Source organism: Euwallacea fornicatus, chromosome 9 (assembly GCF_040115645.1).
Source record: "Euwallacea fornicatus isolate EFF26 chromosome 9, ASM4011564v1, whole genome shotgun sequence".
Classification (NCBI taxonomy): Eukaryota; Metazoa; Arthropoda; class Insecta; order Coleoptera; family Curculionidae; genus Euwallacea; species Euwallacea fornicatus.
In genome coordinates this window covers 478,981-492,017 of record NC_089549.1, presented here as the reverse complement: position 1 = coordinate 492,017, position 13,037 = coordinate 478,981, and the positions used below count along the sequence as shown (strand labels likewise).

The following is a 13,037-nucleotide window of genomic DNA, read 5'->3' as shown; positions in this document are numbered from 1 at the left end:
TCTGACAAAACGAGATAAAAGTCCGCACAACCCCTTTACGAGGCCATAATAATTAATAACGCTGGCGTATGTCAGTATACACGAGACATTAAATCATATAATGTTTATATATGGGACGGCTGCTAATAGGGCTACGTGATACAACTGCATTTCCCTGATTTCATTTATTTTCCTGCATCTCGTTGAGTTATTATTTTGCTGCATTTGCTCGGCTTTAACGGAGAAAAAATGAAAATTCGGACGAGAAAAAACTATCACGACAACGATCGACGCCGATTGGCGTAAGTAGGCCCCGCCCCCCCTCGATGCGAGTATAAGTAGCACCGCCGTCGTTCTCATCAGTCAGTCTGCGGATGCGTTTAGTCGACTCGACGTGTTTGGTCGCTCTCTCTCAAAATTACAGAAGAGCATCTTTACGATAATTGAAGTTTACATAAACATGAGGCTCCGCATCAAATTGAATATCACTTTTTATTATTTCAGTATCAATTGCGGGAAAAGGACACAAATGGAGAATAGGTAAAACTTTTACTAGGGGCAATTTTTCCCTGCGGCATATATATCTGTCCGTTCCCCGGTGCGCGTTAATAATGTAGACGTCCAGCTCGGCTTGACTTGATGGTTTCAAGAAAATGAACTTCTCAATTTTTATGTAGTGCCCTTTAATATTTCAAGAGATGCCGGACCACGCCCGTCTATTGCTTGATCGGCTTTGGCCATCGATTATGCATATGAAACCGCTAAAGGAGCGCATAAAATGTAATTAGGCTTGTGTGGTAATAGGACTTGAAAATGCACTCAAAATAAGCTAAATTAAGACCCTTCAAAGGAAGGAATTTGTTTTAGTACGTACTAACCCTAAATAAGCTGATTTAAACACTTAAACCCCCCTTAGAGAAAAGGGCCATGTCCTGCGACTGAAGTAAATTATCTCAATTAAGTTGAGTTAAGCACCTGAAAGACCTTATTCATTGATTTTGATATTAGCGGGAATAAGCCGAATTAAGCACCAAAAAAGTGCCTTTCAAAGTAGGTCTCTGTTCTAATTTCAAATAAGTTGATTCGGGACCCTGATTTGGAAAACTCGATTTCCATCAGTGGATAACTTGAACTTTTGCATTTTGGTTTTTCGCCAATTGAGCACCCGGAAGGATCGTTCAGGAAGTGCAGTTTTGCGCCGTGCGTCGTACTACGCACCCAAAGGGAAGATGAACATGTTGGTTCCTGCAAATGAAAAAATTGGTACCGCCGCTGGAAGACCAGAAACCAGCTGGCGAGGTTACGGCGGAAAAGGCGGAACTATCAACGGATCGACTGAGGTTAGACGTGAAGGAAAAAGGGCCTCGTGTGCAAAAAAAACAAATGCTGTTCCGTCAAAGCGACGCCTCGCGTCAGGAGTCGATGAAAGCTACGGTTAAGTCGAACGATTCGCCGTTCGAATTGTCCAGCGACCCACCGTACTCTCCAGATTTGGCCCCCGGCGACTCCTGGTTTCTGCAGATATGAAAAAGCGATCCGCAAAGAGCGATCGTCGGCCTATTTTGAGAGCACGGATGAGACGATCTGAAGAACTGAGACATCGAAAAATTTAAAAGGGCGTTAAAATGAATGCATCACGCTCTTAAAGAAGAACACGTTGGTGGGTAAGGTCGAGCAAAAAAAAGTTGTTTTTATTAGTCGGATCGGGGATTTGTCGAACGATACTTCACGTCCATGAGCACCTTCATTTGCTAAAACGAGCTTTTTTCACCTTAGACATTTCTCCATTTTATTATTAACCTTTTTTTGAACTAGAAATTGGCAACGCCACTGGAAGCCGGCTAAAGAGCCGAATTTGTTTTTTACCTACTTTCTTTAGTACACTTTCCTTTAAGTTGTAAATTTCTAAACTGTATGAAAACAAAGTTGCAAGAAAATTGTCCGGGGGAAAACCCGAAATAAAAAAAAATTACCACGGCCGGAGCAGGCCCTCGGAGCGGCATTGATTTGTGGGTAATTTTCCGTGCGCTCCTGCCGTTACTTCACACTGTCACGAGACTCCTTGCGAATTTGGGAATTTTCCAAAAAAAAAAAACGAGGGGAACTCCCGGGGGATTCCCGTTGGCGTAACCGATAATCCCGTGCGGGAGCTGGGGGTTCGCCGGCCTCGGGACCTTTCGAAAATATTTCGTGCGCGTTTTTACGAATTTGAATCACCTCCAGGTCGCGCCCTGAGCAGCTCCGCCTCGTCCGAGAGCGCTCAGTCTGATCTCGGTCACAATTTCAGGTTCGCCCACTTAATTCTCCGTTATTTTTTTGTAAATTCGGCTCACTCGAAATTAAATTTAGTCCGACTAATGACTTTTTGTTACATTCGCACATGATCCGTTTTAAAATTGAATTTTCGAAAAATAATTAAAACCTCCCTCTCTCTGGAGCTTAACGCATATTAGAGCAAAAAATTGGTGCCTCTATGTAAAATATGAGAATTTAGAGTGCATTTATTGCGCTCTATTGATTTTCGGGCCAATTATTATTTTTAATTAATAATAGCAATAATTGGTCTGATACGGGCTGCATACTTTTGATATTTTATTCCGATTTTAATTTTGTATTGGGCAATGAAATTTTCAACGGGGATTTTTCCTTTTATACATACAAATTGCGTTGAATTTTTTCAGTTCCAACGCACTTTTCAGACCAAATAGACCCCTTTTGGGGGCAAATTTAATATTGCAGATTTATCCGTGTTTACTTGTGCACTAATCTATTTTCGGGTACGTAATAATTGGAGTCAAACCTCTATCTAAAGCCCCACCGTATCCGATTCCTAATTAATCAATAAATTACACACCTTCTGGTTACACCCGGGCACTTTAATTAGGATATAACTTTGATTTATTATGTATGCTGAAAACACAATTTAATGATTAAAATTTAATTACCGTTATCTGCTCTTACTTTGCACAACTTCTCGTGTATCCCGTCATTTTGACATATTTCGAGCCTCAAACGTGCCCCCGAAAATAACGATTTTACTTAATTATTCCAGCGATTATAAAGTTTCAGTTCGGATAATATGGAGTAGTAACGAAACCATTAGAGACAAATTACTGGGAACATCGATGCTGGCGAATTCAACTAGCCCTAATTACGAACGTATGGGGGAAGGGTGGAGAAAAGGGCACAGATAGAATTAGAGGCTCACGGCACGCACAGCTCTAATCTTTCACTAACGAGACGTTCATTTATGCGATAGCGGGAATTGCCGAAACAACTTCCATGAAAATTAGGAAGGAACGAAACGTCTTGATTGGGAGGGAATCTTCTGAAACTAAAAATTTCGTTTCTCCGATCCGATTTTCCCGTTCCCTCGGACGTCATAAATCTGACAGGCCAGAGACGTCTCCCCTCTCAAACCAACCTGAACGTCATAAATCCGACAGGCCAGAGACGTCTCCCCTCTCAAACTAACCTGAACTGATCCGAGTCAACCTAAACGTCATAAATCCGACAGGCCAGAGACGTTTCCCCTCTCAAATCAACCTGAACGTCATAAATCCGACAGGTCAGAGACGTCTCCCCTCTCAAACTAACCTAAACTGACCCGAATCAACCTGAACGTCCCTAAATCCGACAGGCCAGAGACGTTTCCCCTCTCAAATCAACCTGAACGTCATAAATCCGACAGGTCAGAGACGTCTCCCCTCTCAAACTAACCTAAACTGACCCGAATCAACCTGAACGTCCCTAAATCCGACAGGCCAGAGACGTCTCCCCTCTCAAACTAACCTTAATTCACTTTTTGTTTCACTTTGTGTGCAATGGTTCAGTGGTTATGTGAAATTCACCCCAGAATGAGGCGCCTACCCTCCAAAAACCTCTCCTCTTCACCCTGGATCCCTCCGGAACCGCCGCAAGGCATTACTTCAGGGAGGCGGTATCTTTCTCCCTTGGTTGGATCCCCTCCCTCAGGACGCGGACCAGTATTGCTTCGTACTTTCTTCTTTCCTTTTTCCTTTCTATCAGGATCTTCCCAAAGACCCCACATCCTGCCGTACCTGTCCTGCGCCCCCCTATGTCACATATGCCGCATTTCTCCTCACCCTTACACTCCTCTCTCTTAGGCCATGCCCTCTCCGCACACAAAGCAGCAGTTCCTTCCGTCGCTCCCGGTACAATCCTTAGCCGCGTGTTATAGCCGCCAGCATCTGAAACACCTCCCTGTCTCCTCCCCTCTCTCCATTCGGCACCTAACCAGTCCCATCCTGATAAATTGATCTTCCATCAGTTCCCTCACTCTGTCTTCATCTATTGTCAAGGTCGCTGCCTGCTCTCCCACCAAAAACTCCCATTAACTTGAACTAACCTGAACATCATAAATCTGACAGGCCAGAGACGTCTCCCCTCTCAAGTTACGCCAATGACAGTGCTTCCGCGACTCATCGGCGTTCTTCGACATCGGAAAGTTATCGGTCGGTGGGATTAAAAAAAAAATTAAATCTCGATAATTGAAGTTCGTGGAAAATTCCTCGCAGCCCCTGGAGCCACGCTACGCCTATGGCTTTTGCACAGCTCTGTAGCTGAAGCTCTGGATCACATCCTGTTCAAAACGATTCACGAGTAAGCAGCGGCATGGCGGGACAAGTGTTCTTGCAAATGAAATTTACACATAAAGCTCTCAACAAAAAAATCTTTACTGCCTTTGTAGCCACGCAACTGTCTCTTTAAATCGCGAAGTTTCTAAATAAAATCATGGATAAGTAGCGTCGTGTCAACCATAAATCTTGCATACAAATCCGTGAAAGAAATATAAGAATTTTATGTTCCTTCTGGTGGAATTCGCACTGGTTTTCCCACTTACTTCGGGAAAACCACACGTTTTGGTTCCACTTTTAACTCCCTCTTTGGTTAATCTCGACGATATCGTTGCAGCTTCGCTCGCCGTTAAACGACAACCTCGCCTCACTCCTTTGTCAAACCAAAATGGTCGTCCCGTTCGACTGGCCCACGAGTGCGAGAAAGACGGCGCTAGTCTTCGAGTTGCCAAGGGTGGCAATCAATGTTGCCGCGTCATACAATTCATACATAAATAATATGATTTTTCTAGAGAGGCCGATTTAGTGAAAACGGTATGTGGCCCCTTTGTGTGGAGTCGTTTTTGCAGGAAACTGCAATTTTCCTTTTTAGCCGTGTATATCTCTCCGTTTCTCTCTCTCTCTCTCTCTCTCTCTCTCTTTCTCTCTCTCTCTCTCTCTCTTTCTCTCTCTCTCCGCTCTCAAAAGTTTTTGGGTCTCTCGTTGTTTATAAATTTATTTTACGCTGGCTTTTAGAGTGCCCAAACGTTGGTAGGGAAGGTTTTGGGCTGCTTGTAAAAATTCCGACGTACAGGGTGTCCACGCGAAGAGTCCCACCTCCCCTCTAATTGTTTAACGCATCGAAATAAGGAAACAAAAATTCTATCGAAAAGCCCTTGAAAGTTCGTGTAGTCTTTCAAGATAATCGGCAGTTTTATACAGGATGTTTGATGCACTTGCGCCGCCCCAACGTTTGTTATGGATTGAGTCAAAATTAACTTCAATAGTTTATTGCGTTTGTAATCAGTATTTTCTTTGAAAAATGGCATCTGTAGGAGAAGGAAGATGCCAAGTTTTGCCAATTTACTTAAAACAAGAGGAAAATGCTTAAAAAGATATTTTTTATTTTTTTTATTTTCTAAAAGCAATATTTACTTTCCAGCCCTACAGAGGTAACACAAATGTTATTAATTAAAATCGAAATGAAATTAAATTTAATACAATGACAATAAGGCAGAGCAAACTTATTTCTTTGTTTTTGTTATTATTTTACAGGTGTCGTTCAAAGTTCCTTCTACCATGTTCAACACATAATCGATACCTTTTTCTCCCATTTTCTAGGCATTTTGTTGTCATATCACTTCGATTGATGTGATTTATTACATTTGACACCCGCGTTTTTATCATAGATAATGAGATTCGACGTACGTCCTACACAGGGTGCTTCAAAAATGTGTCCAAAAATGAAGGGCGTGATTCTTTGGCTCGTCATTAGGAGAAAAGTTCCTACTGACATGGGTCCGGAAACGCACCGTTTCCGAGAAACCAGGTGTCAAAAAACGTTTTTTTTTTTTTAAGTTTTTTGACGATATCTTAGGAACCGTTTGAGATGCAGAATTAGGTATTTAGAGGTGTGGCATATACAGGGTGTCTCTGAAAGGTGCGGAGAAATGCTAAAATATGACGATCCAACCCGACTTGCCTCAGTCCAAAAGTGGATGATTTCGGAGATACAGAGTGTCAAAAGTTCAGTCTGGTTTCAATTTTTCATATAATTTTTTTTAATAACTGGTGTACTATCACCACGTTCGGCCAGGGGGGGCCTTTCGCGATGGCCAATTGAAACTTGCTTTCATTTTCATTGTAAAATGTAGGGGGCGCCACCCGCGGTACTTTGCACGTATTCAAAACGAAACAACTCTTTTGAGCCACACTGTATTTTACTTCTAAATGAAATTTCCTATTCTCCGACGTCTTTTACCTAAGGTAAGAGTTGATCGGGGCAGCCGTTCGTGAGACATCTGTATTTAAAATTTTTTAATTATTATTAATATTGATCGCAATGAGATTAGTTATTTTGGTAGATGAAATTCGTGAAACTCCCGCAAGGCCTCTAGTTGTGAGCGGCGTTGCCGTTGTTGATGTCTTTGGTACGTAATTGCACTTTTGACACTCCGCATCTCCGAAACCGTCCACTTTCGGACTGAGGCAAGTCGGGTCGGATCGTCATATTTCAGCATTTCTCCGCACCTTTCGGAGAACACCCCGTATGGACATCGTCGGATTCGCGACAAAACGCGGGATTTAAATATGTGAAAAAAGTGACGCTTAATCGGTGGAAAAATACAGGAACACGTTTACTGAACACCCGGTATGAAACTGCCGGCGGTCTTGGAGAACTACACGAACTTTCGAGCGCTTTTTGTCAAAAACGTTTTTATTTATTTATTTATTATTTTTTTCATTTTAACGTATCGAGAAGCTGGAGGGGAGGTGGGAGTTTTCGCGCGGACGCCCTGTACACGGGACGACAAAAACTCCACGACATCGAAATATACAGGGCTCGAAATCACCAAGACCGACGGTCGGTTCGGGCCATTTTGGTGGTGTTTGGGGATGCGGGCGAGTCTAATGGAGTAATTGCCGGAGTAACAGTTTGAGTGTGGAAAATAATTCCATTAACTTTTCCCATGGAACGGATGAATAATGTGACCGAAACCTAATTAAATCAAACATTTCCCGAAGTGCAGCTGGCACCAGGGAAAGCCAATCCGTCACGTGCATGTCTGGAAATTTTTAACTTCCATTGGAAAATTTATGGGTCCATTTAATGTCGCCGAAAGCCTTTCACCGTGTGGCGAGCGTAATATCCGTCGAGATAGGGCGTCCCGTAATTAACGTAATTCAGGAATGATGACTAATGACGAAGGAATATATCATTGGCGCATTGAAACGAAAACCTTGTTTCGCCACGGTCCTCTCTATTATATAATATATAAGACATCATCTTGCAATTTACACTCCGCAACAGCTGAAAGGGTGGTCCCGATGCCTGAATTAGTGCTGATTGCGTTCTTGTGTTTTTTGCCTAATGGCCCATTATTGCTGGATATTCGCGCAAAAAGGTTTCCACATTCAGCTAATACCTGAACTTTCAACTCGGATACTATCGATGGAAAAGCGAAGGGCTGTTTTTCATATGATGACTAGTTCTGATCGCGGGGGGATTTGAGGGGGTGGCACCTCGATTTTTGCCCATCAGACGTCGCACGTTTTGGCGTTTTCGAATTGCACAAGGGCAATTGTCCCGTCGCGTCTCGAGACGTCCGACGTGCGGGCGCGGGCGATCGCCGCCCGAAGACCCGGAAGTTCGGCTTTTTCCAAGCGAAACGCGCGGCGTACCGCCGCGCTCCGAGACTTGCCAATGGTCAAGCGAGAGCCTACGGACCCCTCTGGATTTAGCGGTCAAGATTTCCATACTGGGCGTTTATTTATTCTGCTCATTAAGCGGGCGAATTAGCTTAAACCCACATGTAGTATAAAAAGTTTAGAACTTTTCCTTGTTTGTTTTACTTCCAAGGGGGATTTGCTTTAATATCTGAGATTTGCATTTATAAAACGCAGGCCGAATAATCACGTTAAATAAAGCCCATGTCTCGGGCATTCAAAGGTTTGAAATTTTCTACGATACCCCACAATATTGTTGGATGTATATTAATTATATCCTGAAGCGAACTCAGGCGAGGTCATTATTATAACGCATTAAGGGCGAAATTACCCTTTAAGCAAATACCGGCCAAAACTAAAACTAATTCTGCAAAGGCGGGAGCGAGCAAACTCAAACAGAGCCTTTTCACGAATAATACACGCAATTTAGCTTTCTTCTATTTATTTTAGGCTTAAATGTTTACCTAATCAACTCTTGTTTAGACTACATTAAATTTAATTACTAGTTTTAAGTCCAAGATACATATTATGGGACTTTCGTGTGTACTCACGCTTATTAAGCGCAAACCCGCTTGAACTTGTCTTGGATGACAACCCATTTCATTGCGATTAATAAATGATGATCCCTTTCGTTCCAAGACAAACCTAGTCCTAACCTGTTTGCGTAGGTGTAATTTGCAGGATTACACCTCAATCCACGGGTTTCGGGCGGAAAAATTCGTAACGACTCAGGACGGCGGCCTACGGCACTGGCGTGAACGCATCGAAAACCTCCGGGAAGCGTCGTGTGAAGAACCGCGGCGCGGCTTAATAGAAATCAGAGCAAGGTCGTACCGAGAAGGAAAAACCGATTACATCACGGACCGTTTGCATTACGTTTGTCTCGTAAAATTGTCGATAGTTTCGCCCGCCGGGCGCGCCACTGAACGCGATGAATTTTAATTCTTTAATCAGTTTTATAGAAATTCCGAAACTCGTAAGTGGATTAGAGCGAAATCAGGGTCGTGCCGGAAGGGCAATTAAAAAGTGAGCAATCGGCAGAAAGTTTTATTGTGCTTCTCGTAGAAAAATCATAATAATTGAGAATAATGAGCTATGCCACTAACGTAAATAAATCTACAAGGTCTGGGAAATTTTACATGGAAAACCGAGACTGCAGCTCAACAGTAATTAAATCAGTGTCGTATCCAGAAAGAAAAAAAGCCAATAAATTGCTGGGCGTTTTCGTTGCGTTTTCCTTCGGCGATTTTTTTGCGATTTCGAAAAGTTACGCGCGCCACTGCGTTCGATAAATTTTCATTATTCAATTAATTTTATACAAAATCCGAAACTTGTTTGTGGTCCAGAAAATGAAATAAGGGCCGAGGGGGGGGGGGGGAGGTGAAAAATTGGAAAATTCACGGAAAATCTCATTGCGCTTCTCCCACAACACACATATAGAGCTAATCCTAACTGTTGTCCTAATGTAACAAAGCCAGTTCTGATTGTCCCAATTCGCAGCCCTGAATCCAAATTTCGACTGCAATGTCTCAGGCGCTCCCTTTAATTAACAGAGAGTGGTTCATTAGAGTTTATTCATTAGAGCAATGAGTAATTAGCAGACTTTAATGAATACCGTAATAATCTGTGTGCCAATTTATTTTTGGCTTCCATTTAGGACGAGCGAACTCATACAATGTTGCTTATAGGAAAAAAGCTCTAGCACACACTGTAGAAAATCGCTCTTTACAATAGAGAATATCAACATCTGTCCGCAATTATACATGAAAAATTCGACATCCAAAAATCCACTGGAATATCATATTTCCTGATGTTAATTAATGCTCTAAAGCCAGGCAAGAGTGCTCATTAAGGCCTTGTTACTCCAAGGCAGGATAATGAATCTCTACAAGACACTTTTATTGTGGCCGCCTTTAACTAGAGTTTCAATTAATTTAATTAACATTATACTCATGACGAGATATAATGAGCGACATTGTTGGATTTCGAGCCCTGAATGTGTAGGAGGTCAAGAAAGCGTTCGTGCACCTAGGGGAATCCCATCTATTCGCAATTTTCGTAACTTAAAAACAATTTAAATGACGAAAATTCCATTTGTTTGCGATAAGCCCTCGCCTGAACGCAAGTTAGAGCAAAGGAAAGTTAAAAATGATAGCTACGGGGCGAAAAGGGAAAAAAATTAGCGTAGATGTCAAAAAGTTGATAGTCAAATGTTATCGGAAAGGGGAATCGTGCAGAAGAATGTGTTGAGCTAAGTTATGTCACCATTCAGTACATTCTACCGAATCGATTTGGAAAATGCCAGTGGCGTGCCCCCTCCCCCTGCCCCTGCAAGAACTAACGCGCCGACTTCTACGCGCGCCTGCGGTTACAGAATTTTTCTTTTAAACAGAAGGAAAACACACCGTTCGCCGAACTTCAACGAAACACCATCCGCCATTTCGAAAACACGTAGAAAAACATCGAATTTTCCCCAATTCGTTTCAATACCCTGTATGTTGGAAGCGACCTGTTTTAGGACGTACGTTTATGCTACGGTTTCGTCTTAGGACGACCCGGAGAATCGGCTCTTTACATATCGGAACGCCCTGCGGGACCGCTCTGTATGATACACCTCGTTCATTAAAAACACCACCGCAACCTCCTGATCTCGATCCGATTGAGCACTCATGGGAACGTTTGGAAAGACAGATAAGAAACGTAGAAATTTCGGGCGAAGGGCAACTTCCCAATGTTATTTCAGGCGAATGTTCCAAAGTACCTGAGAGTATTACGTGTAATTTGACAGGTTTTGGCGGATGCTCAGGGGTCGTTCGCCGAATATCAATGACTAAATTTAATTGTCGTTTAAGGTCGTGAAAGTTTGGTTTGCTTCCTTGGGCACGTTTAGAGACATTTTTCTTCATTTTCCTTGTACAACGAGACAGTTTCCCGGTTGCGTTTTTCACAAGTTTTTATGATTTAAATTGTCATTATTAAGTCGCGAAAGTTGCACATAAATGGGACTCCCCTGGATGTACGAACACTTCTTTGACTTGCCCCAGCCCAGGTGCGCGACAACTGAGAGAACTGAAACGCTTGAAAATTAAGGGTGCGATATACAGGGTGTCCCAGTTGTGAAGGTAGTAAATTCAACCGCGTATTCGACGTTGAAAAACAAGTGTAGTTTGTTGTACGGGGTGTTTCAGAATAGTACGTCATAAATTTAAAAGGTGATTCTATGAGTGATTTTGAGAAGAAAAGCTTATGCGAACGTGTGCAATACAGGGTGTTAAAATTGGCTATGGAACAAGTCCGGACCTGCATTAAATATTTTCATCAAACTTGTTAGGCGTAGAAACGGATCTTTCAAGAGAAAAACGAATTTTTAAACGCAAGCAGCGGCGCCCCCAACGCCGTGACCCTGATTGTTTTTTGTGAAAAATGTGTTCCGCCGCTGCTTTTTCAAAAAGTCAAAATCGTTTTCTTAACGGCGGACATTTTCAGCAACTTAGTTCATTTTTGTTTGTCTAAACGGTCGTTATAAATTGCTGCAAATTAAGTATTATTGTAACTAATTTGGTCGTCATTATACCATACGATGTTAACTAACCCCTTTGTTGTCTGAAAACGCTTGATGTTACGAAAATAATTCAAGAGACTACTTTTTTTAACAGAAACAACTGGAATCAAGAAAAGGATTTTGATATTTTGAGAAGACAGCGGCGTAACATATTTTTTTCACAACGAATAATCAGGGTCACGGCCTTGGGGGGCGCCGCTTCTTGCGTTTAAATATTCGTTTTTCTCTTAAAAGATGTGTTTCTACTCCTAACTTACGCCCGCCAAGGTTGATAAAAATATTTAATGCAGGTCCGGACTTATTGTATAGCAAATTTTAACACCCTGTATTCCAGACAGAAGGCGAAAACGGACCTAGGTTCGTATAAACTTTTTTTCTCAAAATCACTCATAGAATCGCCCCTTAAATTTATGACACGCTGTTCCGAAGCACTCTGTATAAATAATGTGCCAAAAATGCTTCGCTGCGAAGGTACGAGTGTAAGTCGATCGTTCAAAGAACTCAATTGTGTATTGAACAGAATGGTGAACAACTTTTGTGAGAACGTCCCTCGTTGTTCTCCAGTTGAAACGTTGAAATGGTAGAAACACAGGGGGTTGTGAAGAAAGAAACACTGAAATGGCCCTCATTTTCTTGTTTCGAAAATGTCGCACAAACAATGGTCAAGAGACCTTTTCTCTTTCGTATTGAACGAGAAATTCAAAAATAATTTATATTTTAATAAAAACTAGTGACGTTTTTTTTCAAAAAGTAACAAGCGGCTTGCCCGTACGCACGTCTCTGGTAGAACCAAAAAGAATATTTTTTTCGTAAAATGCACATTGTTATTAACTATCAAACTCCGCAAAATTTCATTAAAATACCGGACGTATTCAAGAATTTGTGATTTTTTAACAAAAAACTCTAATACCCCGTACTTCCGTAACGAAGCATTTCTGGCACATAATTTATCTAACAAACCGCACTTATTTTTCAACGTAGAACACGTGATTGGACCTACTACCTTCACGACCGGCACACCCTGTAGAACGTCAATCGGTTTGGCTGTGCCGTTTCCGACAGGGACAAGTGCTCGCTTTGCGCCCAAATATCGAACATCTCGGAATTCGAAGGAGATGGGCCCAGGACACTGTACCAATGAACTGGTCCTTTAACGGGCAAACATGTCCTTCATTTATGTACTGGAAGCCAGCAGCAGCAACCCTGCTTGCGGACTCCTCGCGCTCCAACCCCACGTTGCGCCCTCCGCTGAGCCCCCTCCCCAGCTCACCTCAATACGCCTCATCGCATCTTGTGAATTTTCGGGACGAGCTTTTAATTACCAAATATCTAAATCCAGAGGTTAATTGGTCATTATGGGAAGCCACATGTACTCAATTTACGACAACAAATCGGCGAGCTAATTAAAGTTTTCCAAACATTCGTTAATGCAACGGTGGGTTTATATGTATACGTCTCTTTCTGTCAATTAA

The 13,037-nt window shown here is 42.3% G+C and overlaps 1 long non-coding RNA gene across 1 annotated transcript in view; it reads left to right on the top strand.

The window, feature by feature from the left end:
• Positions 1-13,037, top strand: part of LOC136341266 (uncharacterized) — a 67,029-nt gene that overhangs the window by 12,851 nt on the left and 41,141 nt on the right. The window lies entirely within an intron of this gene.